At 41.5% G+C, this 18,143-nt stretch overlaps 1 pseudogene; it reads right to left on the bottom strand.

The window, feature by feature from the left end:
* Positions 1 to 4,112: 4,112 nt before the first annotated feature.
* The window catches only part of LOC125281089 (actin, cytoplasmic 2-like), a 39,515-nt pseudogene continuing 25,484 nt past the window's right edge, over positions 4,113 to 18,143 (bottom strand).

Below are 18,143 nucleotides of genomic sequence, written 5' to 3'. Positions count from 1 at the left end.
CTAAAGGGAAACTGAGATTCCAAGAGGTTCTTTCTCCTTTCATGGATGAGTTTCATTTCTATGGACGGTCTCTGGCCATTTCTCCAACTAAATCAAAACCATTCCAATGTAAGGGCCTATCTCTTCTCATGCTGAAAATGTGTTTTAGAAATATAATGAGCCACTTTTTGCTCACACAAACAAACTCCCAAAGGAAATAAGAGTACTGAGCTCAGAACCAATCCTAAGGAAACATCACCACTTTTGTTTGCTATTCAGCCCAGGTTTGGCACCTGTTTGTCAATTTACTCAGTCAAAGCCACATTTTCCGAATTTGTTAATGAGCGTGTTGATGGGAAGGAGGGAATCAAAAGACTTAAGGAGGCAGCTGGTAGGGGAGTAGAGAGTGGCTCGCACTTCCTTAACAAGCTGGTGCTAAAAATGTAAAAAAAGGATCTTAGGAACCAACGTTAAGAATCCCTGTTGGGGAATGGCAGCGCCACCAGATCAAAGGAGCCTGGGTCCCTGAATGACAGCATGAAGCAGGGCCCCTCCCTCCCCACCCCCACAGACTCAGCTCGGGCTGTGAGAGGAGTCTAAAATGGACTTAGATTGTGTTAAGTCACCAAGATTTTGGAGGTACATCATTTAGCCTGCTCTTCTTAGTATAGTGCCTAATTATAGAAGAATACATTTATACCCACCCAAGAAAGCCTAACAGAGGGAGAGACTTTGACAAGGAGGCTAATATGAAAAGATAAGAGTGCGTTAGGAGATTGTAGGCTATTTGCTGGGTGACCCCAGCCTGGCGCCTTGCAGCTCTGGAGCCCCACCTTGCCCAGGCCCACCCAGGCCATCTCTCTTGATGCGGACTTTTGGGTTCTAGATCTCTTCCTTGAGGCCGACCCTTTACCTTTACCGTTTAGGCTTCTTCCAGGTTCTCTGAGGGTCGGCTATCGCTCAGCGTGGACTCCCTGCTGCCTTCGAGTACTGGACCTTGCCTCTCCTTGGCTCTGCTTCGTCTCCTTGGCTTCACCCCGTGCCTCCTTCTGGGCCGTGGCCTTAGCTTCCACCCAGCACCCACTGCTTCCTGCCCACCTTCGCCTGATACTAGAGTTAACCCAGTCACCCTTGGTTGAGTCACCTTCTGAGGGTTAGTCCAACACATTGCAATTATTTTTCCTTTCCCATAATTTCTCCGAATGGATTAAGTTAGAAGAACACCCATATTTATGCCCTTAGCTGTTCATGTTATCTAAATTACATGGAAAAAAAAAAAAAAAAAACCTTATCTTGAGCACCTGACTATCTGTCAACCAATGTGTTAAACATTGGTGTGTTTCATGTCATCATTGCCAAAATACCCCTTTGGGGGAAGTATTGGAGTGCACGTTCCCAGAGGGGGAAAAAATGAGGCTCTATAAAATTAGGGTATTGCTGAAGATCACACAGCTAGTAAGAAGTGGGGCTAGGAGCCTGAACTAGGTTTATTTCATCCCAAAGCCCATTCGTTCCCTTTCCACTCCACAATGTTGACTGTGACAGCCCCATTCTGGGCTATGAAGATTCAAACAGGCATACAGAGTTCAAGGGGAACCTGGGGAAAGAGAATGTACAAATGTATAGGATACCTCCTGACCATCAGAATAATTCTTATTTCTGGGGCGCCTGAGTGGCACAGCAGTTAAGCATCTGCCTTCGGCTCAGGGCGTGATCCCGGCGTTACGGGATCGAGCCCCACATCAGGCTCCTCCGCTATGAGCCTGCTTCTTCCTCTCCTACTCCCCCTGCTTGTGTTCCCTCTCTCGCTGGCTGTCTCTCTGTCAAATAAATAAATTAAATCTTTAAAAAAAAAAAAGAATAATTCTTATTTCTTTCAGCAACGCGAATAATAGAACAGACAAGTGCCCATCATTTGCCAGTGACATTAAGGTAAGAGCCACAGTCAAAAATAATCGGGGGGGGGGGTGTTAAACGTCAGTCGGTTAAACATCTGATTCTTGATTTCAGCTCAGGTCATGGTCTCAGGGTCCTGAGAGCAAGCCCCACGTTGGGCTCCATGCTGGGTGTGGAGCTTGCTTAAGATTCTCTCTCTTCGTTTCCCTCTGCCCCTCCCCCACTGCACACTGCATGCATGCTTGCTCTCTAAAAGAATAAAAATTTTAAAATTTCACGGTAAAGTTTAATAAGGACAAAACTTCAAAAGGTAAAGTACAAATGCACCCTTCAGGGGGCTAATTTTGCACTCTCAGGTTTATAGTGACCCAGCAGAACAACCCTACTGTTACATTTTGATATTGATCATGTTGAATATTGCTATTTTTTTTAAGATTTTATTTATTTATTTGAAGAGAGAGAGAGAGTGCACAAGCAGGGGGAACAGGAGAGGGAGAAGCAGGCTCCCTGCTGAGCAGGGAGCCAAAAGTGGGGCTCAATCCCAGGACCCTGGGATCATGACCTGAGCTGAAGGCAGACACTTAACCAACTGAGCCACCCAGGTGCCACATTGTATTGTTACTTTTTAAAGCACACCTCCAGGAGTTATTACCAAAAGCATGGCATGGAGAAACCATGATGTAATCTTTCCACTGTGCTTAACCTTGGTCAGGACTTCATTGGATTATGCGGCCATTTTTGGAGCCACTCACTGAAAGTAATATGTGAAGATCTTGGACATGTCTCAGGTCAAAGCAAGAAAAATGATTAGCTTGGGATAAAGAGCCCTATTAACAAAGCCCAGGGGACCAGATTTGTTGTGTAGCAGAAGAGATCTGTGATTAGGATGAAAAAACCAGGAATTTCGGTCAGTGTGGTAGTATTTTTCAAAGTATTTTTCAAAAAGCCATATGTATTAGCATCAGCTGAATTGCATGTAAGAAATCCAGATGTTGGGGGGCACCTGGGTGGCTCAGTCGTTAAGCGTCTGCCTTCCGCTCAGGGCATTATCTCGGCATTCTGGGATTGAGCCCCGCATCAGGCTCCTCTGCTGGGAAGCCTGCTTCTTCCTCTCCCACTCCCCCTGCTTGTGTTCCCTCTCTCACTGGCTGTCTCTGTCAAATAAATAAATAAAATCTTTAAAAAAAAAAAAAAAAGAAAAGAAATCCAGATGTTGGGAAAATCCCAAACCTACTAAGCCAAATTTCTGTTGGGGGAGGGGGGAGCCGCCCCCAGGTTTATGCACACTGAAGTTGACAATCTTTGTGTCAGTGATTCTCGGCCCTAGCTGCAGGTTGAAATCACCTAGAAACCCACTCCAGAAATTCTGATTAATTGGTCTGGATGACCCCACGGCACCAGACTTTTATCAGCTCCTGCTAGGTGATTTTAAAGTGCTGCCAAAGTTGAGAACCTCGGCTCCGTGCTAAGATAGAGGTATGAATGCCAGCTAGCAACAGTTCAACTTCAATTGAATAGTTGAGAAATGGGCTTATTAAGTTTGTGGAACACTCTAGTTAGATAATTCCTTAACATGCACTGTGAGTCACCTTTCCAAGATAAATGCATTTCATTTTTATAACAGTGATTTCTCTGCTCTGGTAATCAGAACCTGGGACTTCAAGTCGTTGTGAACAAAAGTCATGATTTTCTCTGGCTTTCGGTTCTTCACTCTCCCTGTGATTCTGGTTTCTCTCACAAGGTTAACTGTGAGCAATGACAAATAAAAATATTATAGAGTGCTTTGAAACAATGGTGTATGTCCGACAAGGACCTGAGCCATTGGGGTTCACTGTGGTCTTCCTCTTCTCTGTGGTCATGTGTTATCTTTGACTCCAGGTGCCAAACCTGGTCGTTAGCACTGGAGACAATGAATGCAGGTGCATTTGCAGGTACATTTGATCAGGTCCCAGAGAACAGGTACTTTCCCAGTTGGAGAAATGTCTGGTAGTCATCAGGTACAGCAGGCAACCATTTCACAGCAGAGTAGGGGTGATTATGCTACTGATATTAGTCATGTGTGCCTTGGATTACATCTGAGTCCATACCAGGGATCTTTGCACTCGGGACCTTATCTGATTGTGTAATGACATTAATTGGCCCCTGAAGGGATTCGACTGAATTTCTGGTACTGGCTCTTCCCTTACGCTCTTGAAACTACATTTTAGGTAATTGGCCTCTTTCTCTACACAGCACAATTTTGCTCGTTATCTTTCTTTTTAATTGTGGTAAAATACACACAATGTAAAAGGCACTATTGTAATCATTTTTAAATTTAAATTCAGTTAATTAACATATAATGTATTATTGGTTTCAGAGGTAGAGGTCAATGATTCATCAGGCTTATATAATACCCAGTGCTCATTACATCACATGCCCTCCTTAATGTCCATTACCCAGTTACCCGATCCCCCCACCCACCTCTCCTCCAGCACCCCTCAGTTTGTTTCCTATGATAAAGAGTCTCTTACAGTTTGTCTCCCTCTCTCTGATTTCATCTTGTTTTATTTTTTCCTCTCTTCCCCTATGATCCTGTTTTGTTTCTTAAATTCCACATGAGTGAGATCACATAATTGTCTTCTCTGATTGACATATTTTGCTTAGCATAATACCCTCTAGTTCCATCCGCGTCGTTGCAAATGGCAAGGTTTCATTTTTGATGGCTGAGTAATATTCCATTGTGTATATATATACCACATCTTTATCCATTCATCTTATTGGAACCATTTTGAAATGTACCATTCAATGGCGGTACGTACACTCACATTGTGAAACTCATATCCAGAATTCTTTTCACTTTGCAAAATTGAAACCTTACCCATTACACAACTTGCCATTCTCCCATCTCCCCAGCTACATACTGTCTTTTGAACATGAGAGTTATCAATTTAATCTACTCTTTATAAACTTTCCTAAAATTTCCCAGTCTATGAAGTTTACTTGGTGCTAGCCACATTTGCCAATCCAATCTTATTAAATTTAAATATTTCCTTTCTCCTTTGTAAGCCCACATATATCACTGGGCTAAGACACCGTATACTCTAAAAGCAAGTACATTCTGTTTTTTCATTAGGAAAATGTCTGTCCATTTAACAAAGAATAAAAGTGAAATACTATAAACTGAGTTTCATTGGGTGAAAAATTTACTGGTGCTAGAGAAATAGTTAACTCTCAAGTGTTGGAGGAGGAGAAAACTGATTCCACAAATTAGACAGTATCTATCAAAAAAAAAATGTAGACCTCTCTTCATCAGCTATTCAACTGTCAAGGCTTTACATATATATATTCAGAAAAATAAAATATAACTTAAATCGGAATCAACAGGGGACTGGTTAAATATTTATAGTACACCATAAAGAACTATTACACAACTGTTAAAATAATGTGAGAGTTCTATGTGTGCTGATATAAGAGCTAAAATATATTATTAAATGGAACATTCAATGCATATGGAATGACATAAGCTTTTTGTGAAAAAAAATGTATTTTTTTTTACTGAAAGAGAGAGGAAAGGGAGCAGAAGAGGGAGAGGGAGAGAATCCCAAGCAGACGCCACACTGAGCACAGAGCCCAATGAGGGGCTCAATCTCAGGACTCTGAGATCATGAGCTGAGCTGAAATCAAGAGTCAGGTGCTTAACTGACTGAGCCACCCATGCACCCCCAAAATCTTAATTTTATATATACACACACACGCGCATATCTCTTGGTGTCTAAAGATATATTTCCTTTTCTGGAAAGATTCACAAGCAATTGTTAACAACTGCAGCTTGGTGGAAATAGGCAAGTGGTTGGGAGTTGGGGAGGGGAGGAACACATTTGTGTTTCATTTAAACCTCTCAGTACTATAGGAATTTTTAAAAACATGTGCTTGTATTACTTTAAAATTATTTTTAAATGTCAACCGCGTTATCTAGACAATGGAATTACAGGTCATTTAAATTTTACTTTTATCATTTTCTATAGATGCAGAAGTATGTTTTAAAAATCTCTATCCATTTGAAAGGCAAAACAAGACAAAGTTTAATTTCATGCCTTAGATATTTGGGCAAATAATTACTTTCATGACTAGTTTAAGTCCTATAGTCTTCCATGGTTTCTGTGTCTACAAAAAAAACAAGCCACAACCCAATCAATCAAACAAATTTGCCTTCTTTTCTTTTCTTTTCTTTTCTTTTCTTTTCTTTTCTTTTCTTTTCTTTCTCTTTTAACTGCAGCACTTTATTTTCCTCACACAATGACCTGTTGCTGGAGTCTAATGTTCTCACATGACAGTAGAAAAGCACAATTTGTTGTCATCTCTTGAAGAATTGAGAATTGTGTGCAAAAACCTTACATAAATTAAAAGGATGAATAAATTTACAGTTGTAAATGCAAACCATTTTCCAACTCAAGGCAATTAACAGCCCAAGGTGTTCTGGCAGGAAAACACTGGGTAAGAAAGCAAAGTGGGTCCTAAGGCTCGGATCTTCCCAAGGTCCAGCAAGACAGAAATGGCAACTGGTTCAGGACCCCTGCCAGCCTCTAGAGAAACCCTGGGATAGGCAGCTCTTACACATTAATATCCTGCACAGATCGAGAACCTCATGGTCTTGGAGATGCTCCAATCAATGGATTTCTCTTCCATAAACATGTTCTCAACCTCAACCACGAAGTGACCGAGTGGAAGGTGCTAAGGGTTTAAATCAAAGGTATGTACAGGGTATTAAAGATATACCAAGGGAACAGTTAACTTGGATACAAAGTCAAGATCAGCAACAAGTTCTACAATCCATGCTGATACCAGATCCAAGCTTCAAGGACAAATTTCTTTTCAAAGGCTTATTCCAGTCTCTCGAGGCTAGCATGAGGTGTATATATTTACCCGGGCAAATTTATACTTGGGAATTCACTCACACAGCAAATGCTGCACATCTGCTCGCAGTCCATTTGGAAGAATTTGCGGTGGACAATGGAGGGGTCCGACGCACCATACTCCTACTGGCTAATCCACATCTGCTGGAAGGTGGACAGCGAGGCCGGGATGGAGCCCCCGATCCACACGGAGGACTTGCGTTCAGAAGCGATGATCTTGGTCTTCATCATGCTGGATGCCAGAGCTGTGATCTCCTTCTGCATCCTGTCGGCGATGCCGGGGTACATGGTGGTCCCGCCAGACAGCACCATGTGAGCATAGAGTTCCTTCCAGATGTCGACGTCACACTTCATGATAGAATTGAAGGCGGTCTCCATACCTGAGGAAGGAAGGCTGGAAGAGTGCCTGCGGGCAATGGAACTGCTCGCAGCCAATGGTGATCACCTGCTTGTCCGGCAGCTCATAGCTCTTCTCCCGGGAGGCGGAGGACGCGGACGCAGCCATCTCCTACTCAAAGTCCAGGGCGACCGAGCAGAGCTTCTCCTTGATGTCACGCACGATTTCCTGCTCAGTGGTGCTGGTGAAGCTGTAGCCACGCTCCGTGAGGATCTTCATGAGCTAGTCCGTCAGGTCCTGGCCAGCCAGGTCCAGATGCAAGATGGCATGGGGTCAGGGGGTACCCCTCGTAGATGCGCAGTGTGGGTGACCCTGTCCCCAGAGTCCATGACAATAGCAGTGGTGCGGCCAGAGGCATACAGGGACAACACAGCCTGGATGGTAACGTACACGGCTGCGGTGTTGAAGGTCTCGAACATGGTCTGAGTGATCTCATGGTTGGCCTTGGGGTTCGGGGGGCCTCGGTCAGCAGCATGGAGTGCTCCTTGGGGGCCACGCCCAGCTCCTTGTAGAAGGTGCAGTGCCAGATCTTCTCCACGTTGTCCCAGCTAGTGACAATGCCATGCTCCATGGGGTACTTGAGGGTCAGGACGCCTCGCTTGCTCTGGTCCTCGTTGCCCACGTAGGAGTCCTACTAGCCCAAGCCCACCAGCACACCCAGGTGTCCGGGCTGCCCGATGATGGACGGGAACACGGCTCCGGGGGGCATCATCCCCAGCAAAGCCCGCCTTGCACACGCCGGAGCCAGGGTCGATGTCGAGAGTGGCGATCTCCTCGTCCACTGCGGTGGGTGGAGGTGGATGGGGAGGTGGCCCCGCGGCAGAACGCGGAGCGCCGGCCGAGTGAGACAGCTTTATTCTCTTTTTTGACAAGAGAATAAATGACATTTACTAAAAATCCCTTCAGTTTTCTCCTTGATGCCCTGAAAGCACTCTTTGTAGAAGCTTTGTTAGTTTTATTATTTCTTTAAGCCTTAGTACAGGATTTATCATTTCCTATAGATTTTGCTTAGTTTTCCTCAAAGATCGTGTTATTGCACTGAATAGAATATAACATCTACAGATCCCTGAGGGTCTAAGGCACTTGAAGTTCCTGTGTTGTAATAAGACTGCCGTTTTTGCTTCTTGTAGTCCTGGGAGTTAAGCTTTATTACTAGTGAAAATATTCTCCTATTCTCAGGTCAAAGAGATATAGTCTTAATATCCATACTCTGAAACTTAGTGCCATAGAACAAAACTGTCTTCCCACTTCTGGAAATAAGCTCAAGATTTCCATAGATATCATGCACCGAAAGTTAGGTAAGAAAATCGTTTCCTTTTTTCCGTTGTGAAAAGACATGTGATATTGATTTTCTGGTTATCAGAGTTAATATAATGTTTATCTCTGTGCATGAATAAACACATTGAGCAGTTACACAAATCAATGCTGTAAGTCAATAAATAAGCCATACCGGTGTAAACTCAAAAAAAAGTCAATGACTTCTTTTTAAAAGAAGATGTTTTCATTTAAAATGGTTCACTTTGAAAGACAATAAACAAAACTCATATTCACTTGTAGTTACCAGAATATTAGAATCACAAAAAAAGTCCAGGCTGCATTGTACAATTTTAAATGGCCTTCCTGATTGAACTCACCCCTACTATGTCCCAGCATAAAAATGCAGAATGTACTTTTTTAGAATTGAGTAGTACTCATTGGAAAATAAGTTTCTGGCAAAAGCACAAACTATGTGTGGTTCCCATAGAATTAAACAAAAATAGATCTTGTTCAAAATAACAATAAAAATCCCATGGGACTGACTAATAAAAGATGACTGGCACAATTTGAATTCCATTGCAAGGGCTACAGAGAACTTTAAAAATTGGTAACACGGTAGAATCATTTATCATTCTTCATAACTATGGCTGCCATCTTGGAACGCTTCTGGTGACCGTGCCTTCAATAAGAGCTCAGGCTACTGACACACTGGGAAAGACAGAGGTTGCGTCTTCTGTACTTGGGGGTTTCAACAGACCAACAGTGGGCTATCCAGACAACACAGATGTAGGCATTGTGCTGGTCACAGCAGGATCATACCTTAGATACAACTTCTTGTTAAATTTGTGCTGAAGTCTCTAAAATGTCATTCCACAGATCAGTCACTTTTCTTGCTATCGGATTCTAAAATAATATAATCAGAATATACTGTTCTTTAAGGTTTTTCACAAAAGGATGTAAATTATCAGGGAGCCTGGTGGCTCAATTGATTAAGTGTCTGCCTTCGGCTCAGGTCATGATCTCAGGGTCCTGGGATTGAGCCCCCAGTTGGGCTCCCTGCTCAGTGGGGAGCCTGCTCTGCCCCTCCTCCTGCTCATGCTCTCTCTCTCTCTCAAATAGATAAAATCTTTAAAAAAAAAAAGGTGAAAATTATCATGTCATGTACCATATGATTGCATTCATATGTGGAATTTAAGAAACAAAACAAAGAAAAAAAGAGACAAACCAAAAAACAGACTTTTTAAAAAAAAAGATTATTTATTTAATTATTTGATAGAGAGAGAGAGCACAAGCAGGAGGAGTGGCAGGCAGAAGGAGAGGGAGAAGCAGGCTCCCCACTGAGCAGGGAGCCCGATGCAAGGCTCCATCCCAGGACCCCGGGATCATGACCTGAGCTGAAGGCAAACGCTTCACCGACTTAGCCACCCAGGTACCCCCAAAAAACAGACTTTTAAATTAGAGAACAAACTGGTGGTTACCAGAGGGGAGGTGGGTAGGAGGATGGTGAAATAGGTGAAGGAGATTAAGAGTCCATTTAAAGTGACGATGAGCACTGAGTAACATATAGAATTGTTGATTCAGTATATTGTACACCTGAAACTAATATAACTCTGTACATTAATTTTAATGGAGTTTAAAAATAAAATAAAATAAATAAAAATTTAAAAACAAAGAAATTATTATATCAGATTTTCAGTTCACTTTGCATACTATAAATGCAGCATAGACCCAAACCCCTTCCAGTGGTCATGTAATTTTCCCTGTATTCAGTAAAAGCATTGATTTAAAAAAAAGGAAAGAAAGAAACATAGCTAAATGGTTATATAATTTTTTTAAGTGAACTCTACACCCAACATGGGGCTAGAACTCATGATCCCGAGATCAAGAGTCAAATGTTCTACCGACTGAGCCAGCCAGGTGCCCCTGTAATTTTTATACCTTCATAAGAATTTTTATATAATAAATTCAGTGATCAAGAAAGATCCTTCATTCAGAATATGTATCTTAGAAAATATAGTCATTCAAAATAGCGTAAAGATTCCTGTGCCTATTTATTTTCTAGGAAGAGTTTTCTAAGAGACATTGAAGGAAAAGTTTCCAGTAAGGAAAGTATGAAATGCAAGTCATTTGTGTGTGTATAAGTGTTAGTTAGCTGGCTTGCCTTTGCAAATGGTTGGATGGGATTATTTCCCCACTCCCAAATCCTTTCAAAAGAAAAGAAAAAAAATCCTTGTTCTCTGCTTACTAGATCAGGTGACCAGGTCCACACAAGCCCCAAAGCCTAGGGAGTAGTTCTCTACAGGGACCCTCACCTGCTGGTGTGCAGGGCTCCCATCTTTCCACCTCCATGGTCTTTGAATGGCCATGTAGGTATCAGAGAGTCATGGTTGCTATCAGGGAAACTGCCTAAAAGACTCAAAATTGGGGGCACCTGGGTGGCTCAGTCGATTAAGCATCTGTGTTCAGCTCAGGTCATGATCCCAGGCTCCTTGGATCAAGCCCTGAGTCAGGCTCCCCACTCCCTGCTTCTCCCTCTGCCCCTGCCCCCTGTTCATGCATGTTCACTCACTCTCTCTCTCTCTCTCAAACAAAATCTTAACAAAAAAAAAAGACTCAAAATTGTTTGGACGTCACTGTAATATGTTTGTAGAATGACATTGTTACCAAGATGTGTGGTGGAGCAGAAAGAACATGGATTTTAACCTCTCAATCTTGGTTCCACCCTTCCAGCATGTCATCTTGCACAAATCATTTTACCTAAGCCTCAGTTTCCACTTCTATAAAATAAGGATAATAATTATTTCATAGATATTTTTGGAGGGAAGTAAATGTGATATTTTTTTAGTGCATCTTGAATGTAAAAGGCTCTTCAGCAATTATTAGCTATGATTATTGTTCTTGTTGTGACTGTTGGTTATGATTTCCTTCTTTAGTTGTTACACTTAACATTTATACTCCCTCCTTGCCAATCCAATATTTTTATTCTTAAGTCTCTCGTGGTGCTAGGATGTTGCTTAAACAACCGTCTCCCCTACCAGGTTGGAAGGGCCTTGGGGGCAGAGATCTGGTCAACTTCATCTTTGCACCCCTCCCTCTAGCCTGGCATTCCCAACGCAAGTTGTTTTCTGCACGCTGAACATGGCTGAACATACCAGAGCCTACTTAATTAAGCTTACTTGAACCTTTCCATTTGAAATTACTAAAAATATGCCAGTGTTTCAGAAAGCCTAAATTCACTTCCAGAACTGCTTATGAAATGTATTTCAACATACGCAATCAATGCCAAGACATAATGGCAATGTCGAAGCACAGAGCAACACCTTACTGCTGCTTACGGCTGTTCATCAGGAAATAGAGTGGTCCATCTATGCATTTGTTCTCCTTTGAAGTATCCCCTATGAAATTTGCGATGTGCAAGTATCAACAGCCTCATTATGCAGGTGAAGAAGGTGAGACAAATAAGATTAGTAAATGCCTTCATGAAAGTCTGATATTTAATCAATGGTGACACTGGCACAGAACTAACATGTCCTATACTTCACCCCCTTTGAAATAGAACATTTATGTCTCAGGATTAAGCACTGGTGTACAGATGGGTCCTAACCAGAGAGTTGAATACATAGCTGCTACTATCATTACTCCTGCCAGTGTAATTTCCTTCCTGGTTGGAATTGATTGTTTCCTCATTTCTATCCCCAAAACTCTGTTGATATGTCTCTAATGGCACTTACGGTAGACCACATTCCATCAAAAACAATGTGACTTTTAATTTTTCAACCTGAAGCACCCAAAGTGTCCTTTACAGAGTGGGGTTGATATCGACACAAAGATTAGGTGTCCCTGATGGGTAGACTTTTCAGGGAAACAGAGAAAGAGTTGTGCAGATTGCTCCCTGGTTTGGGGAAGGCTCCCTATGACATTAATCCACAAGCTTAACAAATATACAAAGTGGGACAAATAAGTCCATGACATACAAGGAGGGAACATTACTAATTAAGAGAGATTTGTGTTTCCTGGATAAAAGGAAGAAGGACAGTTTCATACCTAATGTTGCTTTGGTACTTCTTACCATAATCAATTGCAACTGTGTAATAAAAATTTCCCCTTGCTTTCTTTATAAAAATCCTGAGAAAAGACAGTGACCCTTCTCAGCGCCTGGCTCCTATTTTGGGTATGATATCTCCACCCTCACCAAAATGGGCTTCAGCTTGGAAACTTGTATAACTGTTGTAAAGTCACATCAGGCCCAACTCTTGAGGCAGTGCCAGACAGGACAGGAGGAAATGCCTCCTCCACTCAGCCATTTTCCCTGACATACATATAGACAAGTAATATTTCTGAAGGGCCATAAATGGGCCATCTACCACGTTAGTGGGAATCCACTGGGGCTTGCCTTGCTAAAGGCAGAGAGACAACTAGGTAGGGTAGACAATGTTCTCCCTGCTACCCCCGCCCCCACCAAAATTCCTTCCCACTGGGCCAGCTGATGCTTGCAATTCTACAGAGTTTCATCCCTTAGTTCCCTAATGAGGATACTCCTGAGAAAGAAAACACACCAAACCTTGGTTTATTTTCTTTTCTGACTCTTTGGAGAAAGGAATTGATCAGATTGTTTCTTGAAAGCAGTGTAATAGAGAATACGGCTACTGAGTAAGGGGGTAAGGAGAAAACAGAAGAGGGAAAAATCTCTAGCCAGCTTTTCTTGGGCCATGAGGGAAATTCTGGGTCCCTCTGTCCTGGGAACATCCTCACCATTAACGGAACAGTAAAGAATCCTAGAACCAGTCCTTTAAAGGAATTAGTGTGTTTGCTAGACTTGGAGATAAAATGTCATTTTTCTGCAAGTCCTCCACAACTAAGTTGTCTTTTGCTCAAGATTCTGATACCATGACTCATATCCTAGAGGCTTTGGAAAGATATGCCTATGAGATAGTCTAAATTCTGAGTGTGGTCATTGTATCTAAAACAGGAAGGCAACCTTTTTTGCTAGAAACACTGCAAAACAGAAGCCAGTTCATCTTCCAGAGCCCTGCTCAACTGTTCTTAAGAAACTATACGCTGATAAATTCTTCAGCACTGCTATTTTTCGCTTTCACTGGTAGATCAAGGGCTTCAAGGTCCAAGATCTCCAGCTGCCTTGTTTCCTTCTGTCTTTATCAGAGTGGCTGCAGCAGCAGCTATGGGAGTGGTAACTCTGGGAGCCCTTCCTATCTTTGCCCCTCTTTCCCTAATTCTAAACTTGAACGTGGTCACGCCTTTCCCTTCAGAGACACCTACCAGAACATGATAGCTCAGGCTATTACTTTCCTGTAATGCAAAAGCACATTGTAAGCACTGCAATAATTTCATAGTATTTGAAATTATCACTCAGATATGTGAAGAAGTTCACAAAAATGAAAGACCTGCTTTAAAAAATCTGTTAACAATATATAGTATATATATATACATATATCACATATTAAATAATATATGCTGTGCTGTATACTTCAAAGCTGCTAAAGAGCAGATCTTAAGCATTCTCACCACACACGCAAAATGGTCAGGTGGGCAGGGGGAATAGATGAAGGTGGTCAATAGGTACGAAGTTTCAGTTATAAGATGAACTAAGTACAGAGCAGGTAATGTGCGACATCATGACTATGGTTAACAATGCTGTATGGTATATTAGAAAGTTGCTAAGAGAGCAGATCCTGAAAGTTCTCATCACGAGGAAAAAAAAATTGTTTTGTCACTATATGAAGAGATGAATGTTAACTAAACTTACTGTGGTGATGGTTACGCATATATGTGTGTTGAGTCAATATGTCATATATCTTAAACTTATACCGTGATGTACATCAATTATATCTCAATGAAACTGGAGGGAAATAAAGGTAACATGTGAGATGATGGAGATGTTAACCAACTTTACTATGGTAATCATCTCGCAATTCATACATATATCAAATCATCATGTCACACACCTTAAACATATAACAGCATATGGCAATTATATCTTAATAAAGTAGCAAAAATCCCTGGCTATTTATATATTGTCAGGAGCGCAAACAATAATAGTAATAATAATCCAGTTTATGCTTGGACAGTGGTTTATGGGACATGTTCTTTGGCTAAAATATTTTTCTTATTTTGCTCAATATTTGTATATAAGCTAAGTTGACATAGTTCACAGGAAACTGGAGCTCCCTTCTAGGCTCAGCCATGAGCCTTAGAACAGACCTCCATTTTCCATGGAACCGAACATCTGAGTGCAGCTTAGTAGCTTCCTACTGACGTAGGAAACATGGCAGCTGAAGAAGCCTCTGCACCCCCAGGGCCAGGTCCTGGGAGCTCCTTCCTTCCAGTTCCTCCACCTTGACTCCTATTTTTTAAAAATTTTTATTCAAATTACAGTTAGTTAACATACAATGCAATATGGGTTTCTGGAGTAGAATTCGGGATTCATCACTTACATACAATATCCAGTGCTCATCACAACAAGTGCTCCACCTTAATACCCATCACCCATCTAGCCCATCCCCCACCCAACTCCCCCCATCAACCCTTAGTTTGTTCTCAGACATTAAGAGTCTCTAGGGGCACCTGGGTGGCTCAGTCAGTTAAGTGTCTGCCTTCAGCTCAGGTCATGATCCCAGGGTCCTGGGATGGAGCCCTGAGTCGAGCGGGGAGCCTGATGCTCTCCCTGCTTGTGCTCTCTCTCTCTCTGACAAATAAAATCCTCAAAAGAAAATTTCACACATGAGTGAAATCATATGGTATTTGTCTTTTCTTTCCACCTTGATAACTATTGAACCCTCTCCCTCAGTCACTCAGTTTATCCTACCCTGGCTCTCTAGAAATAGTCACTTCAATTTATGACCCGGCTATTTCTAGAAACTCTAAGTGTTTTGTAGACATTTTCCTGTTCAACCCACAACACCTCTAAGAGACCCACGAGACACAGAGTTCCATTATTGCAACAAAGTAAATTTGGTGCATGTAGTCTAAAATATTTGCATACGGCAAGCTGATAACGCTGCTGTCACAAGGAATCAAAGCCTAATCCATTAAGATATGATTGCCTTATTTCTTTAGAACCCCAGGATTTTTTGGTGTGCCGTTGTGGTGGAAGTATGCAGAAATGTTCCTTAGTAAATGGAAAAAAGTAATTTAACCTTTCCGAGAAAATTCAGCAAGCGTGAGATTGTCACAATTAGAATCAGTTGTCTTTTCCAAATTTAGGTGACCTTTTTTAAGTGGAGCAATTAAAGTCTACTTCAACACAAAGAAGTTAAGGTTTCATTCAAGAACCAATATCTAAATTCCAAAATTATTTCAGTGCCAAAGCTCTGCTTACTTTAAACTGAGAAAAATAATAGAGGATTTTTAAAACACTGCACGAGCACACTTAAGTATTTGATATAGTCTCACAACGAGTATATTCCATGATTTTATCTACTTTCAGATGTCAAAGAAGTAGAAAAGACTTAAAAAGTAAAGTAATTGATAATGAAGGCTCCGATCAGTTTTGCACAGCAGAACAAGTGACCACATTATTTAGGGAAATAAAAATATTCAGTACCAGACTGTCCCTTTCATTTGTGACTTAAGGGAGGGGTCAGGGATCAACAGTGGCTTTTTAGCCAGTATTCCTTTCAGGAGCTCTACAGAGAGGATTAGCAAAACAAGAAGATATGGGAAGGATCCAGCATGTTCTTTTCCCTGACCTGCTAGAAGAAAAAGCAAAGAACCCCCCTCAGGCCTGGTGTGTCCCTATTCACCTCAGCTCCTCACACTAGGACAGTTTACGAGGCTTACTATTTACTTGTTTAAGAACAATAATAACAATTCTTGCACCTAATGTGTTTTCAAAACACTTTCTTATCCTTTCTCACTTTGTCCTCACCCAGCCCATTATCTCCATTTGCCAAATGCAGACACAACTCACGTTCTCTGAAATCCAGTCTGCAACTACTCCTCAACCACCATGAGATGCTATGTTGAGATACAATCCATATTTGCGGCAGATCAGAGGAAAACATCTGTGCCCTACCCATGCCTGGCCCTCAAGAGCGACCGTGGGACTCGAGTGTGGTTCTCTCCAGAGGGTGGGGGTTGTGGACCATCCGCTTGACCTCTGGGGTGGAGATAAAGGACAGAGGGTTCTGTGCCATCCTGTGCCCCAGGTCCCACCTTCCCAGGCTGAGTCACTGCGTCCAATTAAACAGAACGCACCCTGTTGTAAAATGGCCCTGTGAATTATCCCCACATTTCAGCTGCACAGAGTACATGCAATCAAGCTCACTGCAGTGTATGTATTACCATCATTCTAGCTCATATTGGATTGGTTGCAGTGCACAGAACCCATTATGAGGTCTGCCATGAGAAACTTACATTCTGCCTTTAAAAATGTCCAATAGGGATTAGTTCCACCCTTGACCTAAGCTAAAATGAGACACATGAGTACATTTTATAGATCAAAGAATGCCAAGATAACTATGCAATGGGTTTCAGAGAAATATATCTCCACTTTGAAAGTGAGCCAGAAGTCGTATCTTACTCCTGAAAAAAAGATGTTTCTTTACCAAAACCACATAAGAAACTTCAAAACTTTCTTTAGAAAATTCTTAGTTTTTGTTTGCAGGGGAGAAATGTGAAACCTACGTATCTATTGGAAATATCTATTGCTTTAGTAACCATGTTACTTTGGATGGCTACATGTCTCCCAAATGGCCCAGAGAAAGAGTTTTCCTATTTTATGAACAGGTCTAGATTTCTGCCTGCCACTGTAGCGGTTTTCATGTTATAATTTCAGAATACTCTGAAGTACTATTATTATCACCATATGTTTACAAAAAGGAAACTGTATTATAAAAAGAAGGACCAGCACTTACAGTCAGTGATTCTCAAAGTGTAGACAGAGGATCGCTGTGACCCAGAGATCTTTTGGAGAGTGATGCCAGGTCCTTCCTTTTCCAACCACGTATCGTGTAAGGCAGGGTCTTCTTCATCTACGTACTTCAACAAAACAACACGTTGCAATGTGTCAGTGCAGAAGCAGATTGTTGAATCCAACTGCCTTTTGTTAGGCTAGACATCATAGAGGTTGGCGAGATGTAAAACAATGCCATTTCTCCCGCTGAATGTGTTTTTCCTTTGCAAAATACTGCTGTTATAAAAATATATTTATGTTAATAGGTTATAGGTTTCTATTGTTACTTTGAAATATTAAGTATTTTTTAAATTTCTCAATTTTAGTTTCTAATATGGCAAATAGCAATAGATATAACTCACATAACCAAAAGCTCAATGAATTTTTTTTTAATATTTTATTTATTTGTTTGACCGAGAGAGAGAGACAGCCAGCGAGAGAGGGAACACAAGCAGCGGGAGTGGGAGAGGAAGAAGCAGGCTCCCAGTGGAGCAAGGAGCCCGACACAGGGCTCAATCCCAGGACTCTGGGATGACGCTCTGAGCCAAAGGCAGACACTTAATGACTGAGCCACCCAGGCGCCCCTCAATGAATTTTTAAAAGAATCCAGGTACTAAAAAGTTTGAGATTTGGGTGAAAGAATAGCGGCTTCGTTAAAAAAACAAGTCAAATCATATTATCAAAAGAAGATAATAAGGATGAATTTAAAATTAAAATGAAGATCACTGTTGTAGTTCACTGTTGTAGAATTAAAAAAGAAAAAAGATATTTTCAATAAAATTAAGATAAAAATAATACTTTAGGCAAAAGA

Source organism: Ursus arctos, unplaced genomic scaffold, assembly GCF_023065955.2.
Source record: "Ursus arctos isolate Adak ecotype North America unplaced genomic scaffold, UrsArc2.0 scaffold_3, whole genome shotgun sequence".
NCBI lineage: Eukaryota > Metazoa > Chordata > Mammalia > Carnivora > Ursidae > Ursus > Ursus arctos.
Note: the sequence above shows the minus strand (reverse complement) of the source record. Positions and strands in the feature narration are given on the sequence as shown.